Here is a 17,743-nt window from a genome sequence, read left to right as displayed (position 1 = left end):
ACTGTGTTTGAGGACCTATAGACAATTTTTAATGCCTACAGATACCCCCTCCAAAGTGTTTCAGTCTCGTTTCTTTTATCGTTCTGTTGAATAGATGAAGTTTTTTACGGTTCTGCGTTTATCGTCTGACCGCTGTCGAAATCTTGAATTAAAGTTGATGTGTAAGTTTCTAAATTTAGCTCTTATCGTTGAGTTGACTTTGAACTGACATCTTCGTCGGGAATTCTGATTGTAATTGAACTTCTTGGAATCATCTTTTGCCTTATTTTGGCAAAATTGATGATGCGTTGACCGACATCGACCTTTACTGTAACGCGTTGTCCGGCGTTGATTTTAGTTGTAACGAGTTGACCGGCGATTGACACGGTTTATACTCGTACGTTTGCTGGAGTCTCCATAGTTTAAGCTCTTAAGGCGTTAGAGCGTGGCGGTCCCAAATATTGGGCTGCAGGACCAACTATTAAAGCTGATTCATCTGCACGTGTGGATCTTATCCCAAATTTATTGGATGTCCAAGTCACGAGACCAACTAATGGGGCTGGTGCGTCAGTGACTTTCGCATATATAGGATTTTTGGCAAACCCTCAGCCATCAACGGGTTTGATGAGCCTTTACCGACTACCGTTTGAGTCGGGCTAGCATGCGGATTGTTTTAATCCGTTCCGCATGAAACGTTATGCTAAAAAAGTTAACTCTTTTAGTGCTATGATATTGAATACGTAGACTTCGTCTTTCTCACGTGAAAAGACTAAACGGCGACACGTGTTAGGCGTAGACTTTAAGGTTTTTGGCAAACCCTCAACCTTCAACGGATTTGACGTACCTTTACCGATTACCGTTTGAATCGGGCTTGCATGCGGATTGTTTAGGTCCGTTCTGCATGTGACATTGTGCTAAGAGAGTTAGCTCTCTTAGTGCTACGATATTGAATACGTAGACTTCGTCTTTCTTACGGGAATAGACTACCCGGCAATGCGTGTTAGACGCTGACTTATCCCTGCTCAGGATTCGGGATAAAATTCCCCGTGCCTGTGAAGCATGGATTTTAGGAGTTTGAAAAATTGGTGTCTTCTCATAGGGCAAAAACGAACCCGATGCGGGAGAGGAAGGATTTTATATCCTATCTCCCAAAGCTGAAGAGGAAGAATTTTATATTCTATCTCCAGTTGGAAAGGAGACTCGAGGTGGGATCTCCACCCCTAGAATCTGAAAAGGTGAAACTAGGAGTGGGATCTCCACTCCGAGGATCGAAAAATTCGGATAATCCTAACTGTCGGAAGGTTTGATTACCGAACTAAAGGTGAATTTCTCGTTTATCGAGAGTAAATTGAGGTTTTGGTCCTTACTGTTAGGAAGGTTTGATCAAGCAGGAGTTTGAGGTGACCCTAACTGTAAGAAGGTTCGATCACTCTATTTGAAAGTGGACCTCTCGTTCATTGGAGGAATCGAGAGGGGATTTTGGTTTTGGCCCTAACTGTAGGAAGGTTTGACCAAGTGGGAGGTTTGAGACGATCCTGACTGTAGGAAGTTTTGATCACTCAATCTAAAAACAGACCTCTCATTCGTTGAAGGAATCAAGAGGGGATTTTGGTTGTGGTCCTAACTGTAAGAAGGTTTAACCAAGTGGGAGGTTTGAGACGATCCTGACTATAGAAAGTTTTGATCGCTCAATCTGAAAACGAACCTCTCGTTCGTTGAAGGAATCGAGAGGTGATTTTGGTTGTGGTCCTAACTGTAAGAAGGTTTGACCAGGTAAACAGTGGGAGTATGAGATAACCCTAAGTTTTATAGGTTTGATCACTCGATTTGTGGACATCTCGTTCATTGAAGGAATCAAGAGGGGATTTTGGTTGTGGTCCTAACTGTAAGAAGGTTTGACCAAGTGGGAGGTTTGAGACGATCCTGACTGTAGGAAGTTTTGATCGCTCAATCTGAAAACGGGCCTCTCGTTCGTTGAAGGAATCGAGAGGGGATTTTGGTTGTGGTCCTAACTGTAAGAAGGTTTGACCAGGTAAATAGTGGGAGTATGAGATGACCCTAACTTTTATAGGTTTGATCACTCGATTTGTGGACCTCTCGTTCATTGAAGGAATCAAGAGGGGATTTTTTATGATGGTCCTAACTGTAGGAAGGTTTGACCAAATGGATAGTGAGAGTGGGAGTACAAATCACAGTAAGAGTGTTGACTTGTACAAATCACTCAGTAGGGTTCTTAGTGTCAAGTGATAAGGACTTAACACGAAGGAGTTTGACAATTCGTCGAAGATTGACAGATCAAAATTCCAAGCATTATATCCGGACTCTAACTATGAAAGTGTTGAGTGCACGAACATAGCGGAAGTTTGAATGAGTTAAACGGGAAAGAATTTCGGTGATCCCAACGTCAGTTAGTCTGATCGGTGGGGGATTTTTGTGATGGAATAATGTGAGTCGTCAAACACCAACGGGAATTTTGTGAGGGAAGATTGATCCAACGAGGTGATCAAATCTCGTCTCAGCAAAAGAGTGTTTGGAAATCACAGTAGGGGTTTAGTGTTTATCACCTTTTTATAATGATAGGGTTATCCCTACGAAAGCTACATGTAGCATTCTTCTGGGAACTTCCCGTTACATGAATCATCCACCCCCAGCTTTTCTTACGAAACTGGGTTTATCATTGTATCAGCTGCATGATCGGGTTATCCTTAAGAATACTACGCATGGCACTCTCCAGGAACTTCCCGTGGGAGAAAGAAAATAGTTTAGACTCATATACCTGTTGGAGTATCGAGGAGCAGTTTATACTCGTATACTCTTCGGAGTGTCAGAAGGAGTAGTTTATACTCTTATACTTGTCGGAGTATCAGAAGGAACAGTTTATACTCTTATACTTGTCGGGGTATGGCGATTCTCATTTGGCTTATCCCAGCGTTATGACGCCAGCTTCAACCAAGGTTTGGATGCTATTTTTGAGAACGAAGCAATCCTTGGTGGGATGAAGGATCCTCTTGTGGTACGCACAGTATTTCGGATCCGCAGTGTTGTCAGCTTCCTCCTGATTTACGACAGGTGGTAGCTTGATCTTGTTGTTTTCAAGAAGGGATTCGAAGATGGCTGGAACATCTTCGTCCTTGAAGGAATACTCTTTTTAGAGTCTTGAACCCGAAGCCTTCTGTTGTCTTTGGGGTTGCTGTTGTGACGTCTGATTAGCATCAACCGCAGCTGCAGGGGCCTTTCCTTTACCACGGGAGGCGAAGTTTGAATTCGGAGGATTAGTCGTCGGTTGGCTCCTCTCGGCCTTCTTCCTTCGAAGGAAGCGTTCGGCCTGCTCTCCGCGCGTCTTCAACTCTTTCCATGTGTAGGACGGTGCGACTTCCATAACTTCTAACACTTCTAAGGAAAGATTGTTGTGGCATGTTTGGAGGATGAATTCCTCCATGACCGGATCTCGGCAGTTCATTGTCTTGTTCCGGAAGCGCTTAACAAAGTTCTCAACGAGCTCTCCATCTTTCTGTTTCTCTTCAAAGAGTGTTCCGACCGATATCTCGGCATCGTCGTCGAAGATGTTGTCGAGAAATGAGCTCTCCATGTCATCCCAGCTATTGATACTCCCCGGTTTAAGACGGTGGTACCAATCGAAGGCGGGCCCGCGAAGGGTGCCAACGAATGACCGAACCATCAAGCCTTCATTGCCAGAGATCATACCCAAGTGGGACTTAAAGTAGATCAGATGTTGTGTGGGCGAACCCTTCCCGTCAAACGGCGTGAAGTTAATCAGGTTGAACTTCGTCGGGTATGTTATTGAATCCCACTCTCTTGGGTAGGGACATGGAATGACGGTCCTTTTCACCTCTCGAGCAGACATTAGAGCGTTGATTTTGCTCTCGAAGTCTTTCATCTTAAGGTCTTCGCCTGGATCTTTCTTCTGATGATTTTGGAGAGGGATATTGTTACCACCCCCAATGTTAAGGATGTCTTCAGTATTCTTGATATTTTCCTCCACTTCTGAGTCGCTACCTATTTGATTGGTAGTCGGGCGACGACTAGATTCACCGTGTTGATTTGTCAACTACTGGAGTTGTTGTGCATGTAAATCTTTAACACGTTGCACAGCCATATCCATCTCGATTTTAAAGTCCTCTTTCTGCTTAGCCAAAGCTTCTTGAAGGAGTTGAGCCATCTGTTCAGTAGTGATCGTGAATGACTCTCGAGTCTGTCCTGTACTTGTCACGCCCCGCTTCCCAAAATACACGGGAACCGGAACGTGAACAAGTCCGCGACGTATTAGACTGAGGAGAGATAAGTGCTAGACCCCGTCTTCTCAATCTAATACGCTAAGCGTCTGGAAATAAAAACAATGCGAAGTCACAGGTCCCCGATCACAATAGCAAGAATATAAAGATAACTCAGAACAAGGAAATATCATATCACAAACGGGATAACATCCGAGACATAAAATACGGGTCAAACATGCCCTTATACAAATCTGAACAAATGAATACTAAAGAAATGTAAAATACAATGATCCGACGGAAAAGAAATGCTACAAAGAAACTGAAAGGAATGACTAAGCTCCGGCTTCTTCTTCTGCTCCGTCTGCAAGGCACTCCTGCTGAGAATCCTCTAGCTCCTGCTGAACCTGTTCTTCCTCTAAGAAGGTCATACACTAGATGAAATTAATACTTAAAAATCTACAACATGAGACGTAGTATGTCGAGCGAAATAATCCAAACAAGGAAACCCTCATGTATATACCATATGTCTCGAATTGTAAATAATTAAATATTAATCCCGATCTATGTATGAAAGGAAACACAACTAGCTTATATCTCACAAGAACTCATACTTAACCAAGAACGAGGTCAGGTAACTAACTATCTCATCACTCATCTCAAATAATCAACAATCTCAATATCCCTGCTCCTCAGACCCACCCCAGGCCGAAACAAGACGCTGGCGCGAGCCTGGAAAACAAATAATAATCTTGATATCAGCTCACCTCAGACCCACCCTAGGCCGAAACAAGACACTGGCGCGAGCCTGGAAAACAATCAATAATCACAATATCACATCACCTCAGACCCACCCCAGGCCGAAACAAGACACTGGCGTGAGCCTAGAAAACAATCAATAATCTCGATAACACCGCACACCTCAGACCCACCCCAGGCTGACACAAGGCGCTGGCGCGAGCCTGGAAAATACATCAACAATCTCATATCACAACTCCTCGGACCCACCCCGGTAACTACACAAACTTCACCAGCGCGAACCCGGAATATACATCAACAATCACAACCGCTCACACGGACCAAGACTTCTCATCCCAATTCTCGTAATTCCAGGTCAACTACACATGGTGTTCTAGATCCTAACTGTGTCATACGGGTCACTATAGTCATAAACTCCTAATGATTCTCAATCACAACATGGAGCAATCAATCAATGCAACTAATCATGTGTAATAATATCATAATATTTCAGATAATCAAAATAAGAATTATAAATCATAAACAGCAGCTACATAATCAGAAAATAATCTTTTTCTAAATTAATTCATTTTCCAAAATAACTTCTTTAAAAATATTTATCATTCTAAAATAATTTCCTTCCACGATAAAAATTCTAAAAATATTATAATTAATCTAAAACAATTCTGTTACCCAAAATAAATTCTTTAATTTATTATATTTGTCCTAAAAATACTATTCATCACATTATTATTATTATTCAATATTATTCATCAAACCCACGCAGATAATTATACTACAAACTAATCTACACATATAATATATAATTATTGAAACGACAATGAGATGCGAGATCTTGCCTCGGGGTTCGTCGAACGAATCGACGCTGATGGCGCGGGCCGGATCTGACGCGGTGGGAACGGCCTCGGGAAGAGCTCCGACAAGGGCTAACGATGAGGGGCTGTGCGAACTTAGGTCGGCCGTCGGGCAGCGGGTTGGCGGGATCTAGGTGGGAGTGAGGGGCTGCTGTGCCGAACCTAAGGGGAGGGGAGGCTCGATGAATGAGTTGGGACTGTAGCGAAGCTTGTGAAGGCGGCGAAGGTGCGGCGGGCACAGGGGGTCGGAGGCCGGAGGAGAATGCAGGGAGATGGCGTCGGAAGGTCGGACGGGGGGTTGAGCGTGGATCAGCGAGGGGCGCATGGAATCTGGTCTTCATCGAGAGGGGACAGGATGGCGGAGGTCAGGGTGGGCGGTCACGTCGGGGTGCAGGGGCGAAACAAGGGCTCGGGTGCAGGCGGCGGGCGGTCAGCGGGACCGCGTGCGGCGCTTTCAGCGGCTCGACGGAAGGCAGAGGTGGCGTGCGTGGTTTGCACGGCGAAGTCGACGGGCGCGGCGGGGTCCTGGATGGGACGTGGCGGCGGTCTTGGAGGTAAGGATGAGCGCGCGTTGTCGGAGGCAACGGGTCTGGCCAGCGTTCGCCGCGGCAGACAGGTGAGAGTTTCGGCTGCTTGAGGAAGAAGAAGAGAGAGAGGGTTTCTTTGGGTGAACTGATGGAGAGAGAGAGGGTACGGTGAAGAGATAAAGAAGAATTATTTTATGGAAGGGGAGAGAGAAATATGGGAATAAAAAAAGGAAGGTGTATTATGTGATATGATTTGAATTGATTGGGGAAAAATTGGAAGGAATTCAAATTCAAATGAGAAAAATAAGAGAGGGAAAATTCGAAAATTTCACATAATATTCTAAATTATATTAATAATTAATAATCAACCAAAAATCTTTTTATTAATATTTATATACTACTGTACTATACTCAAGTTTACATTAATAATAACAAGGTCATTAATAATATTAATCACCAAATGATTATATATAAAAAATCACTAAACCATAAATTAATATTTAGGAGAATTAAAAATACAAGACTATATATTTTATTATTTATTTATTTTGAAAACTCAGAAAATTCCAAAAATTAGGAAAAATATTAATAAGATAAAATTTAACATTTTAAATACTAGAAAAATTATTTAAATATGTATCGAAAATTACGGTTGTTACAGTACTGGACACAGTGGCATCTGAAGCGATCGCAGAGTTAGCGTCTGACGTTTCGTCATCTGAGGACTATCCCCTCTGAATTCTCCTATAATCCCAAGGCCTAATAGCCCCGGTTTGCAATCGAGTCAATCGTTGGGATATTTGCGGGAAAGGTTCAGGACTGAAGCGTCGCGTGGATTTTCCTTTGTCTGCCATGTTAATCATGAGTTCTGAGAGTTCACATTCTTGAACGGCCGGCTTCCTTTTACGAAAACGTCTTGACTCGTGTCTTAGCGTTTCTGTAGAAAGTCTTTCAAATACCGAAATCCTCTGCGAGGCGGTCTTGGAGCAGTTACACTTTGATAATACCAACTTGATAAGTTTGGTACATGGACAAAGAGAATCCATTTCTCGGGTATTTCTCTTTCGAGCTCTATTCGTACCCCCAGCCTGATAGTACAACTCATCGGTCATATGACCAGAGCAACCTATCGCGTGTTGGCACGACTTTTTAGGTATAATGTTATCATCTGACCAACACGTTTCCTTCCGGAGATTTGTTGCCTCATTGGTGTTCTTAAGAGTCACGTATTTGGAGCTATGCTTTTGGGAGCACAAACTCTTGACGGGCTCTTGAACTTCAGTTCGTCGTTCGAGGTGGTCAAGTGCAGGGGTTTTTCAATCATAGGTGGGCTCAGACTTGTTGCGAGGGTGTGTGCGACCCCCAGCTCGAGTGGTTGCTCGGGGTTCAGTCACCGGACCCAAGCGTTCTTTGATCGGAACTTTGCCTCGATCCTTGTGCATAGGACCCAGGCGATCCGTCATCCTCATCTTGGAATGGGACAAGTCCATGCTGCCGCGGGGCCTTGCCGGAGGTGTGTTATTCAGCGGGACAGAAATATGGGCTGCCGGAGGCTTAAACGGGACCGCAAGAGGTGAACCGGGTGCGAATCGAACTAAACCGGACACGAACCGAACCGAACCGAATCGGACCTGAACCGAACCGAACCGGGCCCGAACTAACGCAAACCACTAATTGGTAGCTCAGCTTGGGCCGAGCCACCGTTTGGTGGCTCGACCTTGGCTGAGCCACCATTTGGTTTGGGCCGAGCCACCAGACGGTGGTTCGCGTATTTCGGCAGCTTCGGACGCTGTTTGACTTTTTGTGGACGCTGTTTCGGACTTTGGTTTCCAGACCTGGCATGGTTTTGGTGGTTTCTTAATCACCTCTTTTCGCTTAAGCTTCTGCGCGTCTCGCACGAGAATTCGTGCGTGCGCCATCAAGGCACGACGCTTCTGAATGCACTCCTCGAGGGTTGAGCGGGCCCGTTTGACTTGGATCCACTCATTCGCTGTTGGTTTGGAGGAGAGGCCATTTATTTGCTCCTGGGGCACTTGGTGCCTTCTGCATTTCAGATCCGTCTCATAGCCAATCCCGTCAATAGGCTCCAAAGCCTTAGCAGATCGGCGCGCAAGTCGTTGGCGCTGCCTTTGGCGTGCCCTCTTTGATAAAGTTAGCGCGGCTACAGTGGTTATCTCCTTGATTGAGGAGGAGTCTAGATCTATAGATCCGGCTTCGTTGGAGGCTGATGGGGCATTGCAAGGTGCAGCTACCACAGCAACGGGGGCTTTGATCTTCCTACGCTTGCGAGGGGCAGAGGATCTGGAGGAGGACGACGACAAATACTCCTCGAACTTCAGTTGGTCGAATTCGTACTCGATCACTTCTTCAACCGGGATTTGGATCCGTGGTTATGACACGATAGCTTCGGCAGCGAAGCTATTGGCTCCCACTGTGGTCGCCAGTTTGTTTGTGTCAAAAGTTATCTTTTCCATTGCTTTCAAACCTGTTGCACCGTTTATCGATTACAAGTTCAAACTGAAAGAAAAGTTGATCTTTTTATAAGATCTTCTTACAACGAAAAATAAAGATTACAACTTTATCAAACAAAACGCAGTAGTAGTTTATCTCCCGCTGCTTTGCGTAGGATCTTTGCCTGTGCCGGGGACGTTAATATCCGTGGACCACCGCGGATCAAACCCGATTGACAGTATAACTACGCTCTTGTTTCACGAAGGAAACAATTGCGGAAGCGACAATCACGACCGAGCGAGATTGTGGCTCTTCTCGAGATTAAAACCAAGTTTAATCCGGAGGAAAGAAGGGGAAAGAATCACAAACCTTTCGAAGGGGGGCTTTCTTTATGAAAGTGTTCGCCAAGATCTGATGATTCTCCTCTAAAATTCATGGTTAGCTGGACAACTTGACAGCACCTCGCCTTCTCAACTTCAGCCCCTCTCGAATAAGAATTTGTGTTTAAACGTTATCTACAGTTAATAACCACTTAAACGCGTCTAGGGATAACCTTAAAATAGTTGGGGAGGTTCTGGGACGAAAGAATCCTTAAAAACCATCGAAATTCATGTTTGGGGAGGTTTTGTACTCAATAAGAGTCCTGGTGGCTCGGGACTGTGCGAGTCACCATTTGGTGGATCGCATGGGTGCGAGCCACCAATTGGTGACTCACGCCTACACGGACCTCCGAATGGTGTTTCGTTCATCTTTTTGATATTTTCGTGATTCGTGATTCTTCCAGTTCCCTTGTTTTACATACGCTTCATCGCTTCGTTGACTTGTGCATTCTATTGATCCAATTCATATACTTTCTGATATTGGATAGATTCCCTTGACTTGGATAATAACATTTATCGTCTTCTCCTTGTCTTGAACTTTGTTTGAGGACCTATAGTCAATTTTTAACGCCTACATGGTTAAACACTCAGGAGGAAATAACGCTCAATTAATTATAAAGACAAATGTCCTTAATGCTAATATATTAAACCAACTGCATAGATATCCAATGAAACACATTTGAATTTGGTATGGATTTGAATATAGTTGTGGTATGCTTTTGAATATAATGTTGCTGTAAATGTCACAGTTGAATTTGGTATCAAAATTCTCAATCACTTGAACAATTCATCATCGACTGATGAACATCTGTATAAAGAAGTGGTCCACTTCTCTAGAAGCCTGTGAGGTTTCACCACTATTTGCTGCTTCCAGTTTCTATCTTGAATTAAGCTCAACAACACACATCACTTACAATTTCATTCTTGTGCTGACTGAAGATTTTTTTTTCAATGTACTTTCTCCAAAAATGAAAACAAAGATCCCGAGCTCACATTTGTGTGCTAATCAAGGAACCACCAAAACCTGTAAATACAAGAGGCACCATCTGCAACAGCAAGAAAATAGAAATCATTTTCAATATGGATAAGCAAATAATAATATTGAGCACAAAAGCTTGGGATCTATGAAGATATTTATGCAATTGGTATCCACAAATCAAACTTCAGAAGAGCTTTAGTACTCCACTAGCTGCGCACATCTTAATCAACATCCTATTCTAAACAAAGCTGGCAAAGTTCAATCCTTCTTGGTTCCTACTGAATTTGGGGCTGCTTTAAACATTAGTTGTAGGTTAGTATTGCTAATTGAGTTTGTGCTTGCTTGCTTTGAGAAGACGCAATACAAGTGAATTTTTCTTATGTGCCCTACTACTGAAAGTTGGTATTTAAAATTTAACTTTGTTGGACAGATCTCCGGCAACATGAACTAGATAATTAAGAAACTGATTAATGTGACACGGACTTGTGTGATGTTAGCAATTAGTCGCACTTAAAATTTGGTAAGCTAGAATTAAACTCAAGATCATACAATTTAAGCACTTAGTCCAGAATTAAACTCAAGATCATACAATTTAAGCACTATTTTCTTATCAACATGTATCAGCAATGCCAATCTACCTCTAATTGACCAACACAAAATAGAATGCAGTAATACTCCCATAAACAAAAGTTGACGAATACAGCTCATCTCATGAAAAAGAAAGCCTAAATCCAAACACAAGACCAAATTATTGTAAAAACTAGTTAAATACAGGAAGTAGTCTGGATGGAGGAATACACCAGAATGAAACATAGAGACCAAAACTGATACAAGGAAAACAAGCTCAATTAGTCTCAAACCGTCCTAAAATCTACCTTAAAAACATAGCGGAGTTCAACACTAACAAGTCCTTGAAATGGTCATTGAGGGTCCTCTCATGATCATTGTTTTTGCATTAGCTAATAAAACCCATCCTTGGACTGCCATATCTCTTCCGTCCTTCAATTCTATTTGTAAAATTTTCCAATGCCTAATGGCAACAGCGTGCGCCCTCATAAAACTCTGAAAACTGAAAGCCCTTAGGATTCCAACTAATTGTTAATTTGGAGTAATGATATCAGACACTATTATTGTAAGAACAATGCCTTCTTCGAGAATGTAGATAACTATGATTGATAACTGTATTTTGGCCCCTCCCAGGAGGGGAAAACCCAGCTCTGCTACTCAGATAGATAACTAATTAGTAGTCAAAGTTAAAATCAAAGGAGCAACATATTCCGATCATATTAAATGATTATGAGAACATGTAGCATATTGACGTCATTGTCGTTATTAGGGACTGCCAATTGATTTTCACCTCTCAATATGTGTTATATCGTGTGTTCTATTTCAACATAATCACTACTGTTGAGATCAAAGCAAGGTTGTATTGGTGCTTCTACTTAATTTTTAAATTTCACCTGAGTTATAACAGCAGCATTTGCATGTGCCTTTCAAATACTATGATAAGATAATAAATGACAGAAAGAAAGAAAGAAATCGATCTTTAGAAGCATCAAATTCCACACAAAAATCAACGACGGGAGGAAAGAAATCCATACCTTGAGATCAAGGATCGACGAGTACGACCATCGCTTAGCGAGCTTGAACGCTCAGAGGAGGATCTCGACCCCAACCCTAACTCTATAGGAGAGCAGGAAGCTCTGACATAGGTTTCCAATGGCGTGGGCGATGCAGGACTCGTCGACGTGGTCGCAGGTGGGGTGTTCGCCGAAGCCTCGCTGGGAGTGGTGGCGCTGGAGCTCCTGGATCGCCTCGCGCAGCCTCTCCTCGCGGCGTCGGGGGGAGGAGGAGGCGGAGCTAGGGTTTCGATGGAAAGAGGAGAGAGAGGAGAAAGGGGGAGACCATCATATCTAGGGTTCGACGAGAGAGGAGAAGGGGAGAGAGGAGATTTGGATTGGGGGGACTGAGAAATGAGAGAGAGGAGGAGTCGGGATCGGGATTTGGTAAATACCAAGGGTGATGGTGTGATTTGAAATATCTGTATTTGGGTTGTCAAATTCTCCTCTCTCAAATGATTTGATTTGAAATCTAAGCCTAATTGAAAGTCCAAACTAGAGATTTGGATTTGAAATACCCTGAATTTTAAATCCAGGGTTCAAATCCAAGTTCCCAAACGCAGCCTTAGGGGTTTTGAAGTTATGGGAGTTCTTTTGAGTTGAATTTGGGTCGTTTGCAGATAACATGACTATATGATATAGACCCGACCCAATACAAGTATTATACTTGGCTCATTTTTAATATATCTGGACATTCATATCGTATCCGTAATTTTTACTTGATAAATGTATCTGAAATCCTATCCGGATAAAAAATCTAAACTGTAATCGTATCTGAAACCATATTTGATCGGTTTCAATTTTTCCCTACCATATCCGCTTTCTAAATGAATACGGTTGCAGTCGGACCGAATAAATTCAAACTATTTTACACCCTTAATGATAGACCAATAAGAAGTATGTCACCGTAGATTTTAGGACTTTTAGAAACAAAGCAGCTTTAATCTTTGAATTGATTTTTTTTTCATCAACCTTTTAAATTTCTTTATGGATTCTTTTTTTAATTTTAGAATTTTCCAAAAAATAAAATTTGGGTGGTTCCTTTTTCCTGTTTTATTTTTCTTCAAACAATAAAAAGTAAAAATTTTACTTTTTTAAATTTGTTATTTTAAATAAGTCTTGGGATAAATATTTTAAATTTTTTTTATTAAACACGTTTATTGATTCCTTTTTTACTTTTAGAATTTTCCAAAAAAATTGTGTTGTTCCTTTTTACTATTTTCTTTTTCTTCTATTTAAAAGTTTCAGATTTTCCTTTTTTTTCCTAATCTCTATTATGTTATTTTAAATACGTTTCGGGATAAATATATAGTATGTAGTGCAATATTTTCAGGAAGCAAACATATGTTAAGAGAACTCGGGTTTACATAGCTAGGCGATGAAACCAAATGGTCCTAGATATGACTGGTCGAATCGTAGTGAAATTGCAATTAGGCTATACGTATAAAAAAAGGGTTAACCCTTGATTGCTTGTAATAGGATTATGATGCTAAATCAACATAGACAAACTACAAGCAATGATTCCGAGTATAATTACAGTTTTCAGGTAATAGATGTTTCTTTAGGATCCATTAAAACTTTGGTTGAGGGAGAGAAAATGGAGGAGAAGGGACCTAGGAGGATAGGGACATGACGCGTCAGAGAGATGACGAGAGGTGGCGAGGGAAAGGGAGAGACATTAAATTTTCCTTTTTTATCTTTAATTTATTATTTTAAACATGTATTGGGATAAACATTTGGGAAAATACTTCCAGCCCCCAAAATCCAAGAAAACGTGCCCCCCCCCCCCAAGACTTTGTCAACGGGTGCTTTTGCCCCTAAAAATAAAGATTTTATTCTCTGAGCCCCCAAAACACAAAACCCAAGAGATTAAAATATGTGAAGACCATAATAACATACTCTCTCTCTCTCTCTCTCTCTCTCATGATGTTACTAATAGTTGAAATGATTGATTGGCATTATTATTTTATTATTTTTATTTTTTATTATTTTCATTGTTGATGAGAGGAACTAACTGTTTTGTTTGTATTGGGAGATTGTTAAGGTTACAGGTTTAATTATTAAGGTTACTGGTTTAATTATTAAGGTTACAGGTTTAATTGTTAAGGTTATGGATCCCTTCTCTCTCTCTCTCTCTCTCTCTCTCTCTCTCTCTCTCTCTCTTTTTCTCTCTCTCTCTCTCTCTCTCTCTCTTTTATCATGATGTTACTATGATGATAGTTGAAATGATTGATGGGGAATGTTATTTTATTATTATTTTTAATTATTTTTGTATTTTTAGAATATTCGTTGTTAAGGATAATGGTTGGTTGTAAATGTTATGCATTGGTTGTGAAGGTTATGGGTTGGTTGTTAAGGTTATGGGTTAGTTGTTAAGGATATGGGTTTGTTTTGTAGGTCACGGGTTTATTGTTAATGATATGCGTTGGTTGTGAATGTTACGCTTTGGTTGTGAAGTTAACCTACACAACAAACCCGTAACATTAACAATTAAACCCGTAACCTTAACAATTAAACCTGTAACATTAACAATTAACTCGTAACCTACACAACAAACCTATAACCTTAACAACCAACCTGTAACCTTAACAACTAACCCGTAACCATCACAACCAATGCATAACCTTTACAACCAAAATGATTGATGGGCATCGTCATGAATTTTTTTAGAATATTCGTTGTTAAGAATAATGGTTGGTTGTAAATGTTATGCATTGGTTGTGAAGGTTACGGGTTGGTTGTTAAGGTTATAGGTTTGTTGTGTAAGTTACGGGTTAATTGTTAAGGATATGCGTTGGTTGTGAATGTTACGCTTTGGTTGTGAAGTTAACCTACACAACAAACTCGTAACCTTAACAATTAAATCCGTAACCTTAATAATTAAACCCGTAAGCTTAACAATTAACCCGTAACCTACACAACAAACTCATAACCTTAACAACCAACCTGTAACCTTCACAACCAATGCATAACCTTTACAACCAATCATTATCCTTAACAACGAATATTCTAGAAATATTCATGATGATGTCCATCAATCATTTTGGTTGTAAAGGTTATGCATTGGTTGTGAAGGTTACGGATTGGTTGTTAAGGTTACCGGTTGGTTGTTAAGGTTATGGGTTTGTTGTGTAATTTACGAGTTAATTGTTAAGGTTACGGGTTTAATTGTTAAGGTTACGGGTTTAATTGTTAATGTTACAGGTTTGTTGTGTAGGTTAACTTCACAACCAAAGCGTAACATTCACAACCAACACATATCCTTAACAACAAACACGTAACCTACATAACAAACCCATAAGCTTAACAACCAACCCGTAACCTTAACAACCAACCCGTAACCTTCACAACCAATGCATAACATTTACAACCAACCATTATCCTTAACAATTAACAATTAAACCCGTAACCTTAACAATCTCCCAATACAAACAAAAACTTTTAGTTTCCCATCAACAAAGAAAATAATAAAAAACAAAAATAATAAAATAATAATCCCCATTAATTATTTTAACTATCATCACAGTAATATCATGATAGAGAGAGAGAGAAGGATTCATAACCTTAACAATTGACCCGTAATCTTAATAATTAAACCCGTAACTTTAACAATTAAACCCGCAACCTTAACAATCTCTCAATACAAATAAAAACAATTAGTTCATCTCATTAACAATGAAAATAATAAAAAATAAAAATAATAAAATAACAATACTCATTAATCATTTCAACTATCAGTAACATCATGATAAAGAGAGAGAGAGAGAGAGAAGGGTATTATGGTCTTCACATATTTTAATCTCTTGAGTTTTGTGTTTTGGGTGGGGGGGGGGGGGGAGCACGTTTTCTTGGGTTTTGAGGGCTGGAAGCAATTTTCCCTAAAAATTTTAAATATTTTTTACTAATCATGTTTATCGATTCCTTTTTTAATTTAAGATTTTTCCAAAAATAATAAAATTTGTGCGGTTCCTTTTTATTGTTTTCTTTTTCTTCTATTTAAAAGTTTCAAAATTTTCTTTTTTTCCTAACCTCTATTTTGTTATTTTAAACATGTTTAGGGATAAATATATTATTATGATTCAATAAAAGTCTAAAGTTACCTATAAGTACTTGTCGTGTTTTTAGAGACCTTAACTAAATTTAGAAAAAATAATCTACACTTTGAGTAAAACTTAAAAAATAACTTGTTTTTAAATTCTTGCCTTGTTTCCTCCAACCCTCTTCCTAAAAAATCATAGAATAACCTACTTGAAAGTTTAGGTGGAACTTTAGAAGTTCAGAGGGTCTCGTGAAAACTCTTCAATTTTTGAGGGGAGTTTCTTTAATTTCTAAAAATAAGGGGGGTTTATGCAAACCCTCCAACATTCTGTGGTTTGCTATAAATTTCAACTTCAGGTGGATTCTCTGTAAAATACCCAAAGTTAAGGAAGGTATTCTTAAATTTACTTTTAACTCGTAATTCGACCCCAATAGGCCGCCCAAATCTCTCTCTAGAGCGTAAAAATCCCTTTTATGGCAGCTAGCTGAGCATCACACGACGACTAAAAATCTCCAGCCACCGTCGATAGAAGCTTCTACGACAAAGATGAGTGCTTCTTCGGGTTCGATTTCAGCACATGCATAATTTTTTCTATTAATTTTAGTCTATTTTTATATGACAAATTCTTAATCATGCTAGCTTTGTCATGGTAAAATAAAAGGTAAAGGAAATTAAGCAAATACAAGTTATTAATAAATAACAAATATCACAATTGATTTAAATACAAAGTATTACTAAAGAAAAGCAATGAAGGCAATAATAGGACATACATGTTGAAGAACACACTAACAAAAGAGGTTCTGAAATAAAAGGAAAAATCGTTATAAACAATTGACAAGTATCACTATTGAATCAAATACACAATATTACTAAAGAATAATCATGAAGATAAAAAAGAAGCATACATGTTGAAGGACACGAAGTTACTATGAAAATTATGTAATTTCTTAGTTTATATATAGTCATGAGGTGTTGCATGAGATAGGATAATAGCCATAATTAGAGTTCTCTTTGTATAAAGATTGCAAATTTAAAAATTAGAATTTGATTAGGATTAGTAGAGAATACATAATCTCACATGGTAATAAAACTATCAACTAATAAGTATTTTTAAGTTTAGGAATAGGCTTATATATTTTAACGCTTATATGTAATTATTACCATGAAATCCATATAAGCCCTTTTTCTCGTAGGCAACTATGTCCTATTATTTTCCTTTGTCTTTGTATTTATGGCTCCGAGTACTAACTTTGAAAGATGAGATTAAGAATTTGATTAGGATAGTTATACAATTTAAAATTTATATGTGGATAGTTATACATGGATAGTTGTACATGTATAGTTATACAATCTAAAATTAGAATTTGATTAGGATTAGGATAGTTATATAATTTAAAAATTAGAATTTGATTAGGATTAAGATAGTTCAAACTTTGAAGTTATTTGTTTAGGATTAGAATAAATTATTAGATACAATGATTATAGCTCTGGGTACTAACTTTGATAGATGAGATTTTGAGATGAGATGTAGAGGGATCTTGTTGTTGGATTTAGTTATACATGGATAGTTATACAATTTTAAAATTAGAATTTGGTTAGGATTAGGATAGTTGTACAATTTAAAAGTTAGAATTTGATTAGGATTAGGATAGTTTAAACTTTGAATTTATTTGATTAGGATTAGAATAAATCATTAAATATAATTTAAATATTAGAGTTTAATTAGTATTAAGATAGTTTAAACTTTATAGGGGTATTTTTGTTTATCGAAAGTTTTTTCCGAACTCGTGATTTTAAAGGGAGTATGATATGAAATTAGATTTTGTTATAGACTAGAAAATCTGCGAGTACTAATATCTCTAGAGAAGCTGACATGTGTTCACCCCCTAGCCTAATTAAACGAATAGAGGCCGAGACGACTCAA

Source organism: Asparagus officinalis, chromosome 6 (genome assembly GCF_001876935.1).
Source record: "Asparagus officinalis chromosome 6, Aspof.V1, whole genome shotgun sequence".
NCBI lineage: Eukaryota > Viridiplantae > Streptophyta > Magnoliopsida > Asparagales > Asparagaceae > Asparagus > Asparagus officinalis.
The sequence above is the reverse complement of the archived record's forward strand: the minus strand, read 5'-3'. Positions refer to the sequence as shown.